Source organism: Coturnix japonica, unplaced genomic scaffold (assembly GCF_054131305.1).
Source record: "Coturnix japonica strain WE unplaced genomic scaffold, WE-NBRP24 Scf042, whole genome shotgun sequence".
NCBI lineage: Eukaryota > Metazoa > Chordata > Aves > Galliformes > Phasianidae > Coturnix > Coturnix japonica.
The window spans coordinates 1,658,034-1,672,500 of record NW_028188945.1 but is presented as its reverse complement, the minus strand read 5'-3'; positions in this window follow the sequence as shown (position 1 = coordinate 1,672,500).

Genomic DNA, 14,467 nt, shown 5'->3' with positions numbered 1-14,467 from the left:
ATGGCAGCGCGGGGAGACGCCTGCCCACGCTCGCTCACTCTCTCGCGCCTTTCGCCCTGATTTTGGCGGGTTCCTTGCTCGCGGAACGAGCGAACGCCAGAGTCCGCGGCCGAACTGCGACACGGGCAGCGAACATCCGACCGACGGAGGCCACCGGACCGAACGAACCAAGCGGCGCACCAGAAAGCTGCAACCGAAAAACTCCACAGCCCGAAGCTCAACCGCGCTCGCCTGCGCCCGCTCGTTGCTGCCTCTGGAGACGAGCACGCGCTCGCTCCTGCAGACGAAAACGGAAGGCGTAAGAAAAAACTGCTTCGGAAAAGAACGGCGCCGACTACCGGCAGCGGCGCCGAGGGTAAGCGGTGCTCTACGTCGACGTAGCGGTAGGTAAGAAACTACAGCGACACCCCAGCAAGCTCCGGAGCTTTAGCGCCCCCCATCTCACAGGGCGGCAAAGCCTAGCCGAAAGCGGGTAGACCTGGCAGTTACACGCAAGCCGCACGGGCAGCGACCCCTAGCCGCCGCCGCCGAGCACCACGGCCCGCTCGGAGCTGTGTAGACCGTGCCGACCTAGCCGAGCCGCATAGGCAGCGACCCCTAGCACCCGCCGCCGAGCCCTCGCGCACGCACGGAGCAGGGTAGACCGTGCCGACCTAGCCGAGGCGCATAGGCAGCGACCCCTAGCTGCCGCCGCCGAGCACCACGGCCCGCTTGGAGCCGGGTAGACCGTGCCGACCTAGTCGAGACGCATAGGCAGCGACCCCTAGCCGCCGCCGCCGAGCACCACGGCCCGCTCGGAGCCGGGTAGACCGTGCCGACCTAGACTAGCCGCATAGGCAGCGACCCCTAGCCGCCGCCGCCGAGAACCACGGCCCGCTCGGTGCCGGGTAGACCGTGCCGACCTAGCCGAGTTGCATAGGCAGCGACCCCTAGCCGCCGCCGCCGAGCACCACGGCCCGCTCGGAGCCGGGTAGACCGTGCCGACCTAGACGAGCCGTATAGGCAGCGACCCCTAGCCCCCGCCGCCGAGTCCCACGGCCCGCTCGGAGCCGGGTAGACCGTGCCGACCTAGCCGAGACGCATAGGCAGCGACCCCTAGCCGCCGCCGCCGAGCACCACGGCCTGCTCGGAGCCGGGTAGACCGTGCCGATCTAGTCGAGTCGCATGGGCAGCGACGCCTAGCCGCCGACGCCGTGCCCCACCCCCCTTACTCCCCCCCCCCCCCCTCTTCCACCCCTGCCCCCGGAGATGCTCGGAGCCGGGTACACAGTGACAGCGCAGCGGAGCAGCCACAGGAGCGGCACTTGGCCACTTCCGCAGAATGTCCGAGCCGAGCTGAGTCCGCCTGGAGAGGCTGGACCGTGTCGCCGCAGCTCAGATCGCCCGACTCCGCCGAGGAGCGTCCGAGCCGAGCGGAACCCGCCGGGAGCGGTTGGACCGTGCCTGCGCACTCGAGCCGCCGCGGCTCAGATCGCCGGACGCCGCCGAGGAACGTCTGACCCGAGCGGAGCCCGCCAGGAGAGGCTGGACCGTGCCGGTGCACCCGAGCCTCCGCGGCTGAGACCCCCCGGACGCCGCCGCGGAACGTCCGAGCCGAGCCGAGCCCGCCGAGAGCGGTTGGACCGTGCCGGCGCACTGGTGCCGCCGCGGCTCAGATCGCCGGACGCCGCCGAGGAACGTCCGTGCCGAGCGGAGCCCGCCGGGAGAGGCTGTGCAGTGCTGGCGCACTCGAGCCGCCGCGGCTCAGATCGCCCGACTCCGCCGAGGAGCGTCCGAGCCGAGCAAAACCCGCCGGGAGAGGCTGGACCGTGCCGGCGCACACGAGCCTCCGCGCTGGCCAGCGGTCGCTGCACGTCCGGCTCGAGTTGGTCGGCACGGTCTACCCGGCTCCGAGCGGACTGAAGCTCATGCGGCGGCGGCCATGGGTCGCTGAGCGGCGGCCGGCTCACGTCGGCACGGTCTACCCTGCTTCGCCGCGGACGCTAGAGGTCGCTGACGGACGGGCTGGCAGACGTGCAGCGACACCTAGCGACCGCCGCCGAGCCCTCGCGCAGGCACGGAGCAGGTTAGACTGTGCCGACCTAGGCGAGCCGCATAGGCAGCGACCTCTAGCATCCGCCGCCGACCACCCTAGCCTGCTCGCAGCCGGGTAGACCGTGCCGACCTAGTTGAGCCGCTTAGGCAGCGACCCCTCGCCACCGTCGCCGAGCACCATGGCCCGCTCGGAGCCGGGTAGACCGTGCCGACCTAGCCGAGCCGCATAGGCAGTGACCCCTAGCCGCCGCCACCGAGCACCAAGGCTCGCTCGGAGCCGGGTAGACCGTGCCGACCTAGCCGAGCCGCATAGGCAGCGACCCCTAGCCCCCACCACCGAGAACCACGGCCCGCTCGGAGCCGGGTAGACCGTACCGACCTAGTCGAGCCGCATGGGCAGCGACGCCTAGCCGCCGACGCCGTGCCCCCCTCCCCTTACTCCCCCCCTCACTCCCCCCCTCTTCCCCCCCCCCTCCCCCCCTGGAGACGCTCGGAGCCGGGTACAGAGTGCCAGCGCAGCGGAGCAGCCACAAGAGCGGCACTTGGCCACGTCCACGGAATGTCCGAGCCGAGCTGATTCCGCCTGGAGAGGCTGGACCGTGTCGCCGCGGTTCAGATCGCCCTACTCCGCCGAGGAGCGTCCGAGCCGAGCGGAACCCGCCGGGAGCGGTTGGACCGTGCCGGCGCACTCGAGCCGCCGCGGCTCAGATCGCCGGACGCCGCCGAGGAACGTCCGAGCCGAGCGGAGCCCGCCAGGAGAGGCTGGACCGTGCCGGCGCACCCGAGCCTCCGCGGCTGAGACCCCCCGGACGCCGCCGTGGAACGTCCGAGCCGAGCCGAGCCCGCCGAGAGCGGTTGGACCGTGCCGGCGCACTCTTGCCGCCGTGGCTCAGATGGCCGGACGCCGCCGAGGAACGTCCGTGCCGAGTGGATCCCGCCGGGAGAGGCTGTGCAGTGCCGGCGCACTCGAGCCGCCGCGGCTCAGATCGCCCGACTCCGCCGAGGAGCGTCCGAGCCGAGCGGAACCCGCCGGGAGCGGTTGGACCGTGCCGGCGCACTCGAGCTGCCGCGGCTCAGATCGCCGGACGCCGCCGAGGAACGTCCGAGCCAAGCGGAGCCCGCCGGGAGAGGCTGGACCGTGCCGGCGCACCCGAGCCTCCGCGGCTGAGACCCCCCGGAAGCCGCCGCGGAACGTTTGAGCCGAGCGGATCTCGCCGAGATCGGTTGGACCGTGTCGGCGCAAACGTGCTGCCACGGCTCAGAGCGCCGGACGCCGCCAAGGAACGTCCGTGCCGAGCGGTGCCCGCCAGGAGAGGCTGTGCAGTGCCGGCGCACTCGAGCCGCCGCGGCTGAGACCCCCCGGACACCACCGAGGAACGTCCGAACCGAACGGAGCCCGCCGGGAGAGGCTGGACCGTGCCGGCGCACACGAGCATCCGCCCTGGCCAGCGGTCACTGCACGTCCGGCTCGAGTTGGTCGGCACGGTCTATCCGGCTCCGAGCGGACCGAAGCTCATGCGGCGGCGGCCATGGGTCGCTGAGCTGCGGCCGGCTCACGTCGGCACGGTCTACCCTGCTCCGCCGCGGACGCTAGAGGTCGCTGACGGACGGGCTTGCAGACTTGCAGCGACACCTAGCGACCGCTGCCGAGCCCTCGCGCAGGCACGGAGCAGGGTAGACTGTGCCGACCTAGTCGAGCCGCATAGGCAGCGACCTCTAGCAGCCGCCGCCGAGCACCCTAGCCCGCTCGGAGCCGGGTAGACCGTGCCGACCTAGTAGAGCCGCTTAGGCAGCGACCCCTAGCCACCGTCGCCGAGCAACACGGCCCGCTCGGAGCCGGGTAGACCGTGCCGACCTAGTCGAGCCGCCTAGGCAGCGACCCCCAGCCACCGTCGCCGAGCACCACGGCCCGCTCGGAGCCGGGTAGACCGTGCCGACCTAGCCGAGCCGCATAGGCAGCGACCCCTAGCCGCCGTCGCCGAGCACCACGGCCCGCTCGGAGCTGGGTAGACCGTGCCGACCTAGTCGAGCCGCATGTGCAGCGACACCTAGCCGCCGACGCCGTGCCCCACCCCCCTTACTCCCCCCATCCCCCCCCCCCTCATCCCCCCCCCCCCCCCCCAGAGACGCTCGGAGCCGGGTACACAGTGCCAGCGCAGCGGAGCAGCCACAAGAACGGCACTTGGCCACTTCCGCGGTACGTCCGAGCCGAGCTGAGTCTGCCTGGAGAGGCTGGACCGTGTCGCCGCGGCTCAGATCGCCCGACTCTGCCGAGGAGCGTCCGAGCCGAGCGGAACCCGCCGGGAGCGGTTGGACCGTGCCGGAGCACTCGAGCCGCCGCGGCTCAGATCGCCGGACGCCGCCGAGGAACGTCCGAGCCGAGCGGAGCCCGCCGGGAGAGGCTGGACCGTGCCGGCGCACCCGAGCCTCCGCAACTGAGACCCCCCGGACGCCGCCGCGGAACGTCCGAGCTGTGCCGAGCCCGCCGAGACCGGTTGGACCGTGCCGGCGCACTCATGCCGCCGCGGCTCAGATCGCCGGACGTCGCCGAGGAACGTCCGAGCCTAGCGGAGCCCGCCGGGAGAGGCTGGACCGTGCCGGCGCACCCGAGCCTCCGCAGCTGAGACCCCCCGGACGCCGCCGCGGAACGTCCGAGCTGAGCCGAGCCCGCCGAGAGCGGTTGGACCGTGCCGGCGCACTCGTGCCGCCGCGGCTCAGATCGCCGGACGTCGCCGAGGAACGTCCGAGACGAGCGGAGCCCGCCGGGAGAGGCTGGACCGTGCCGGCGCACCCGAGCCGCCGTGGCTCAGATCGCCCGACTCCGCCGAGGAGCGTCCGAGCCGAGCGGAACCCGCCGGGAGCGGTTGGACTGTGCCGGCACACTTGAGCCGCCGCGGCTCAGATCGCCGGACGTCGCCGAGGAACGTCCGAGCCGAGCAGAGCCCGCCGGGAGAGGCTGGACCGTGCCGGCGCACCCGAGCCTCCGCGGCTGAGACCCCTCGGACGACGCCGCGGAACGTCCGTGCCGAGCGGATCCCGCCGGGAGAGGCTGTGCAGTGCCGGCGCACACGAGCCTCCGCCCTGGCCAGCAGTCGCTGCACGTCCGGCTCGAGTTGGTCGGCACGATCTACCCGGCTCCGAGCGGACCGAAGCTCATGCGGCGGCGGCCATGGGTCGTTGAGCGGCGTCCGGCTCACGTCGGCACGGTCTACCCTGCTCCGCCGCGGACGCTAGAGGTTGCTGACGGACGGGCTAGCAGACGTGCAGCGACACCAAGCGACCGCCGCCGAGCTCTCCCGCACGCTCGGAGCAGGGTAGACCGTGCCGACCTAGTCGAGCCGCTTAGGCAGCAACCCCTAGCCACCGTCGCCGAGCACCACGGCCTGCTCGGAGCCGGGTGGACCGTGCCGACCTAGTTTAGCCGCATAGGCAGCGACCCCTAGCCGCCGCCGCCGAGCAACACGGCCCACTCGGAGCCGGGTAGACCGTGCCGACCTAGCCGAGCCGCATGGGCAGCGACCCCTAGCCGTCGCCGCCAATTACCACGGCCCGCTCGGAGCCAGGTAGACCGTCCCAACCTAGACGAGCCACATAGGCAGCGACCCCTAGCCACAGCCACCGAGCACCACTGCCCGCTCGGAGCCGGGTAGACCGTGCCGACCTAGCCGAGACACATAGGCAGCGACCCCTAGCCGCCTCCGCCGAGAACCACGGCCCGCTCGGAGCCGGGTAGACCGTGCCGACCTAGACTAGCCGCATAGGCAGTGACCCCTAGCCCCCGCCGCCGAGCCCCACGGCCCGCTCGGAGCCAGGTAGACCGTGCCGACCTAGCCGAGACACATAGGCAGCAACCCCTAGCCGCCGCCGCCGTGCACCACGGCCCGCTCGGAGCCGGGTAGACCGTGCCGACCTAGTCGAGTCGCATGGGCAGCGACGCCTAGCCGCCGACGCTGTGCCCGCCCTCTCTTACTCCCCCCCCAACCCCCCCTCTTCCCCCCCTGCCCCCGGAGACGCTCGGAGCCGTGTACACAGTGCCAGCACAGCGGAGCAGCCAGAAGAGCGGCACTTGTCCACTTCCGCGGAACGTCCGAGCCGAGCTGATTCCGCCTGGAGAGGCTGGACCGTGTTGCCGCGGCTGAGATCGACCGACTCCGCCGAGGAACGTCCGAGCCGAGCAAAACCCGCCTGACCCACATGTTCCCCACAGCAGCTCTTCCCCATAGATCTGACCCACAGCATCTCCTGCCCCATAGATCTGTTTATAGATAAGACCCACGTCAGCCCCACAGCAGCTTCTACCCCATAGATCTGACCCACATGTGCTCCACTGCAGCTCCAGTCCCGTAGATCTGACCCACAGCAGCCCATGCCCCATAGATCTGACCATCAGCCACACAGCAGCTCCTGACCCATACATCTGACCCAAATCTGCCCCACACCATCTCCTGCCCCATAGATCTAACTCACATGTGCCCCACAGCAGCTCCTGCCCATAGATCTAACTCACATGTGCCCCACAGCAGCTCCTGCCCATAGATCTGACCCACAGCAGCTCCTGCCCTATAGATCTGATTCAAATCTGCCCCACAGCAGCTCCTGCTCCATAGATCTGACCCACATGTGCCCCAGAGCAGCTCTGCCCCATTGATTTGACCCACATCAGCCCCACAGGAGATCCTGCCCCATAGATCTGACCCACATCAGCCCCACTGCAGCTCCTGCCCTATAGATCTGACCAACATCAGCCCCACATCAGCTCCTGCCCCATAGATCTGACCCTCATCAGCCCCATAGCATCTCCCGCTCCATAGATCTTAACCGTATCAGCCCCACAGCAGCTCCTGCCCCATAGATCTGAACCACATCTGCACCACAGCAGCTCTTGCCCCATAGATCTGACCCACATCAACCCCACAGAAGCTCCTGCCCCATAGATCTGAACCACATCTGCCCCACAGCAGATTTTACCCCACAGATCTGACCCACATCAGCCCCACAGCAGCTCATGCCCCATAGATCTGACCCGCATCAGCCACACAGCAGTTCCTGCCCCATAGACCTGACACTCATCAGCCCCACAGCAGCTCCTGCCTCATAGATCTGACTCACAGCATCTCCTGCCCCATAGATCTGAACCACATCAGCCCCACAGCAGCTCCTGCCCCATAGATCTGACCCACATCTGCCCCACAGCAGTTCCTGCCCCATAGACCTGACACACATCAGCCCCACAGCAGCTCCTGCCTCATAGATCTGACTCACAGCATCACCTGCCCCATAGATCTGACCAACATCAGCCCCACAGCAGCTCCTGCCCCATAGATCTGACCCACATCAGACCCACAGCAGCTGCTGACCCATAGATCTGACCCACATCAGCCACACAGCAGCTCCTGACTCATAAATCTGACCCACATCAGCCCCACAGCAGCTCCTGCCCCAAAGATCTGACCCAAATCAGCCCCGCAGCAGCTCCTGGCCCATAGATCTGACCCACATGTGCCCCACAGCAGCTCCAAATTCATAGATCTGACCCACATCAGTCCAACAGCAGATTTTGCACCATAGATATGTCCCTCATCTGCCCCACAGCAACTCCTGCCCCATAGATCTGACCTACATCATCCCCTCTGCAGCTCCTGCCCCATAGGTCTGACCCACATGTGCCCCACAGCAGCTCCTGCCATATAGATCTAACCACCATCAGCCCCAAAGCAGCTCCTGCCCCATAGATCTGACCCACATCAGCCACACAGCAGCTCCTGACTCATAAATCTGACCCACATCAGCCCCACAGCAGCTCCTGCCCCATAGATCTGACCCAAATCTGCCACACAGCAGCCCTGCCCCATAGATCTGACCCAAGTCAGCCCCACAGCAGCTCCTGCCTCATAGATATGACCCCCATCAGCCCCACAGCAGCTTCTACCCCATAGATCTGACCCACATGTGCTCCACTGCAGCTCCAGTCCCGTAGATCTGACCCACAGCAGCCCATGCCCCATAGATCTGACCCTCATCAGCCACACAGCAGCTCCTGACCCATACATCTGACCCAAATCTGCCCCACACCATCTCCTGCCCCATAGATCTAACTCACATGTGCCCCACAGCAGCTCCTGCTCCATAGATCTGACCCACAGCAGCTCCTGCCCTATGGATCTGATTCAAATCTGCCCCAGAGCAGCTCCTGCCTCATAGATCTGACCCACATATGCACCACAGCTGCTCTTGCCCTATAGATCTGACCCACATCAGCCCCACAGCAGTTCCTGACCCATAGATCTGAACCACATCTGCCCCACAGCAGATTTTACCCCACAGATCTGACCCACATCAGCCCCCAGGAGATCCTGCCCCATAGATCTGACCCACATCAGCCCCACAGCAGATCCTCCCCAAAGATCTGACACACCTCTGCCCCACTGCTGCTCCTACACCACAGATCTGACCTACATCATCTCCACTGCAGCTCCTGCCCCATAGTTCTGACCCATAGCAGCTCATGCCCCATAGATCTGACCCGCATCAGCCACACAGCAGGTCCTGCCCCATAGACCTGACACACATCAGCCCCACAGCAGCTCCTGCCTCATAGATCTAACTCACAGCATCTCCTGCCCCATAGATCTGACCCACATCAGCCCCACAGCAGCTCCTGCCACCTAGATCTGAACCAAGTCAGCACCACAGCAGCTCCTGCCCCATAGATCAGACCCACATCATCCCCACAGCAGCTCCTGCCCCATAGATCTGACCCACATCAGACCCACAGCAGCTGCTGACCCATAGATCTGACCCACATGTGCTCCACTGCAGCTCCAGTCCCGTAGATCTGACCCACAGCAGCCCATGCCCCATAGATCTGACCAACATCAGCCACACAGCAGATCCTGACCCATACATCTGACTCAAATCTGCCCCAAAACATCTCCTGCCCCATAGATCTAACTCACATGTGCCCCACAGCAGCTCCTCCCATAGATCTGACCCACAGCATCTCCTGCCCTATAGATCTGATTCAAATCTGCCCCACAGCAGCTCCTGCTCCATAGATCTGACCCACATGTGCCCCAGAGCAGCTCTGCCCCATTGATTTGACCCACATCAGCCCCACAGGAGATCCTGCCCCATAGATCTGACCCACATCAGCCCCACTGCAGTTCCTGCCCTATAGATCTCTCCAACATCAGCCCCACATCAGCTCCTGCCCCATAGATCTGACCCTCATCAGCCCCATAGCATCTCCCGCTCCATAGATCTTAACCGTATCAGCCCCACAGCAGCTCCTGCCCCATAGATCTGACCCACATCTGCACCACAGCAGCTCTTGCCCCATATTTCTGACCCACATCTGCCCCACAGCAGCTCCTGACCCATAGATCTGACCCACATCAACCCCACAGAAGCTCCTGCCCCATAGATCTGAACCACATCTGCCCCACAGCAGATTTTACCCCACAGATCTGACCCACATCAGCCCCACAGCAGCTCATGCCCCATAGATCTGACCCGCATCAGCCACACAGCAGTTCTTGACCCATAGATCTGATCCACATCAACCCCACAGCATCTCCTGCCCCATAGATCAGAACCACATCTGCCCCACAGCAGATTTTACCCCACAGATCTGACCCACATCAGCCCCACAGCAGCTCATGCCCCATAGATCTGACCCGCATCAGCCACACAGCAGTTCCTGCCCCATAGACCTGACACACATCAGCCCCACAGCAGCTCCTGCCTCATAGATCTGACCCACAGCATCTCCTGCCCCATAGATCTGAACCACATCAGCCCCACAGCAGCTCCTGCCCCATAGATCTGACCCACATCTGCCTCACAGCAGCTCCTGCCCCATAGACCTGACCCACATGTTCCCCACACCAGCTCCTGTCCCATAGATCTGACCCACTGCATCTCCTGCCCCATAGATCTGACCCACATCAGCACCACAGCAGCTCCTGCCCCATAGATCTGACCCACATCAGACCCACAGCAGCTGCTGACCCATAGATCTGACCCACATCAGCCACACAGCAGCTCCTGACTCATAAATCTGACCACATCTGCCCCACTGCTGCTCCTGCCCCATAGATCTGACCCAAATCTGCCCCACAGCAGATCCTGCCAAATAGATCTTAACCACAGCAGCTCCTGCCCCATAGATCTGACCCACATCTGCACCACAGCAGCTCCTCCCCATAGATCTAACAGCCATCAGCACCACAACAGCTCCTGCCCCATAGATCTGACCCACGTCAGCCCCACAGCAGATCCTGCCCCATAGATCTGACCCACATCAGCCCCACAGCAGCTCCTGCCCCATAGATCTGACCCAAGTCAGCCCCACAGCAGCTCCTGCCTTATAGATATGACCCCCATCAGCCAACAGCAGCTTCTACCCCATAGATCTGACCCACATGTGCTCCACTGCAGCTCCAGTCCCGTAGATCTGACCCACAGCAGCCCATGCCCCATAGATCTGACCAACATCAGCCACACAGCAGCTCCTGACCCATACATCTGACCCAAATCTGCCCCAAACCATCTCCTGCCCCATAGATCTAACTCACATGTGCCCCACAGCAGCTCCTGCCCTATAGATCTGATTCAAATCTGCCCCACAGCAGCTCCTGCTCCATAGATCTGACCCACATGTGCCCCAGAGCAGCTCTGCCCCATTGATTTGACCCACATCAGCCCCACAGGAGATCCTGCCCCATAGATCTGACCCACATCAGCCCCACTGCAGCTCCTGCCACCTAGATCTGACCAACATCAGCCCCACATCAGCTCCTGCCCCATAGATCTGACCCTCATCAGCCCCATAGCATCTCCCGCTCCATAGATCTTAACCGTATCAGACCCACAGCAGCTCCTGCCCCATAGATCTGACCCACATCTGCACCACAGCAGCTCTTTCCCCATAGATCTGACCCACATCTGCCCCACAGCAGCTCCTGACCCATAGATCTGACCCACATCAACCCCACAGAAGCTCCTGCCCCATAGATCTGAACCACATCTGCCCCACAGCAGATTTTACCCCACAGATCTGACCCACATCAGCCCCACAGCAGCTCATGCCCCATAGATCTGACCCGCATCAGCCACACAGCAGTTCCTGCCCCATAGACCTGACACACATCAGCCCCACAGCAGCTCCTGCCTCATAGATCTGACTCACAGCATCTCCTGCCCCATAGATCAGAACCACATCAGCCCCACAGCAGATTTTACCCCACAGATGTGACCCACATCAGCCCCACAGAAGCTTCTCCCTTATAGACCTGACCCACATGTTCCCTACACCAGCTCCTGCCACATAGATCTGACCCACAGCATCTCCTGCCCCATAGATCTGACCCACATCAGTCCCACAGCAGCTCCTGCCCCATAGATCTGACCCACATCAGACCCACAGCAGCTGCTGACCCAAAGATCTGACCCACATCAGCCACACAGCAGCTCCTGACTCATAAATCTGACCACATCAGCCCCACTGCTGCTCCTGCCCCATAGATCTGACCCAAATCTGCCCCACAGCAGATCCTGCCAAATAGATCTTTACCACAGCAGCTCCTGCCCCATAGATCTGACCCACATCTGCCCCACAGCAGCTCCTGACCCATAGATCTGACCCACATCAACCCCACAGAAGCTCCTGCCCCATAGATCTGAACCACATCTGCCCCACAGCAGATTTTACCCCACAGATCTGACCCACATCAGCCCCACAGCAGCTCATGCCCCATAGATCTGACCCGCATCAGCCACACAGCAGTTCCTGCCCCATAGACCTGACACACATCAGCCCCACAGCAGCTCCTGCCTCATAGATCTGACTCACAGCATCTCCTGCCCCATAGATCTGAACCACATCAGCCCCACAGCAGCTCCTGCCCCATAGATCTGACCCACATCTGCCCCACAGCAGCTCCTGCCCCATAGACCTGACCCACATGTTCCCCACACCAGCTCCTGCCCCATAGATCTGACCCACAGCATCTCCTGCCCCATAGATCTGACCCACATCAGCCCCACAGCAGCTCCTGCCCCATAGATCTGACCCACATCAGACCCACAGCAGCTGCTGACCCATAGATCTGACCCACATCAGCCACACAGCAGCTCCTGACTCATAAATCTGACCCACATCAGCCCCACAGCAGCTCCTGCCCCATAGATCTGACCCAAATCAGCCCCGCAGCAGCACCTGGCCCATAGATCTGACCCACACGTGCCCCACAGCAGCTCCAAACTCATAGATCTGACCCACATCAGTCCAACAGCAGATTTTGCACCATAGATATGTCCCTCATCTGCCCCACAGCAACTCCTGCCCCATAGATCTGACCTACATCATCCCCTCTGCAGCTCCTGCCCCATAGGTCTGACCCACATCTGCCCCACAGCAGCTCCTGACTCATAAATCTGACCCACATCAGCCCCACAGCAGCTCCTGCCCCATAGATCTGACCCAAATCTGACCCACAGCAGCTCCTGCCTCATAGATCTGACCCAAGTCAGCCCCACAGCAGCTCCTGCCTTATAGATATGACCCCCATCAGCCCCACAGCAGCTTCTACCCCATAGATCTGACGCACATGTGCTCCACTGCAGCTCCAGTCCCGTAGATCTGACCCACAGCAGCCCATGCCCCATAGATCTGACCAACATCAGCCACACAGCAGCTCCTGACCCATACATCTGACCCAAATCTGCCCCACACCATCTCCTGCCCCATAGATCTAACTCACATGTGCCCCACAGCAGCTCCTGCCCATAGATCTGACCCACAGCAGCCCATGCCCCATAGATCTGACCAACATCAGCCCCACCATCAGCTCCTGCCGCATACATATGACCCAAATCTGCCCCACACCATCTCCTCCCCCATAGATCTAACTCACATGTGCCCCACAGCAGCTCCTGCTCCATAGATCTGACCCACAGCAGCTCCTGCCCTATGGATCTGATTCAAATCTGCCCCACAGCAGCTCCTGCTCCATAGATCTGACCCACATGTGCCCCAGAGCAGCTCTGCCCCATTGATTTGACCCACATCAGCCCCACAGCAGCTCCTGACCTGTAGATCTGACCCACATCTGTCCCACAGCAGCTCCTGCCCCATAGATCTCACCAACATCAGCCCCACATCAGCTCCTGCCCCATAGATCTGACCCTCATCTGCCCCACAGCAGCTCCTGACCCATAGATCTGAACCACATCTGCCCCACAGCAGATTTTACCCCACAGATCTGACCCACATCAGCCCCCAGGAGATCCTGCCCCATAGATCTGACCCACATCAGCCCCACAGCAGATCCTCCCCAATGATCTGACACACCTCTGCCCCACTGCTGCTCCTACACCACAGATCTGACCTACATCATCTCCACTGCAGCTCCTGCCCCATAGTTCTGACCCATAGCAGCTCATGCCCCATAGAACTGACCCGCATCAGCCACACAGCAGGTCCTACCCTATAGACCTGACACACATCAGCCCCACAGCAGCTCCTGCCTCATAGATCTAACTCACAGCATCTCCTGCCCCATAGATCTGAACCACATCAGCCCCACAGCAGCTCCTGCCACCTAGATCTGAACCAAGTCAGCACCACAGCAGCTCCTGCCCCATAGATCTGACCCTCATCAGCCCCATAGCATCTCCCGCTCCATAGATCTTAACCGTATCAGCCCCACAGCAGCTCCTGCCCCATAGATCTGACCCACATCTGCACCACAGCAGCTCTTGCCCCATAGATCTGACCCACATCTGCCCCACAGCAGCTCCTGACCCATAGATCTGACCCACATCAACCCCACAGAAGCTCCTGCCCCATAGATCTGAACCACATCAACCCCACAGAAGCTCCTGCCCCATAGATCTGAACCACATGTGCCCCACAGCAGATTTTACCCCACAGATCTGACCCACATGTGCCCCAGAGCAGCTCTGCCCCATTGATTTGACCCACATCAGCCCCACAGGAGATCCTGCCCCATAGATCTGACCCACATCAGCCCCACTGCAGTTCCTGCCCTATAGATCTCTCCAACATCAGCCCCACATCAGCTCCTGCCCCATAGATCTGACCCTCATCAGCCCCATAGCATCTCCCGCTCCATAGATCTTAACCGTATCAGCCCCACAGCAGCTCCTGCCCCATAGATCTGACCCACATCTGCACCACAGCAGCTCATGCCCCATAGATCTGACCCACATCTGCCCCACAGCAGCTCCTGACCCATAGATCTGACCCACATCAACCCCACAGAAGCTCCTGCCCCATAGATCTGAACCACATCTGCCCCACAGCAGATTTTACCCCACAGATCTGACCCACATCAGCCCCGCAGCAGCTCATGCCCCATAGATCTGACCCGCATCAGCCACACAGCAGTTCCTGCCCCATAGACCTGAC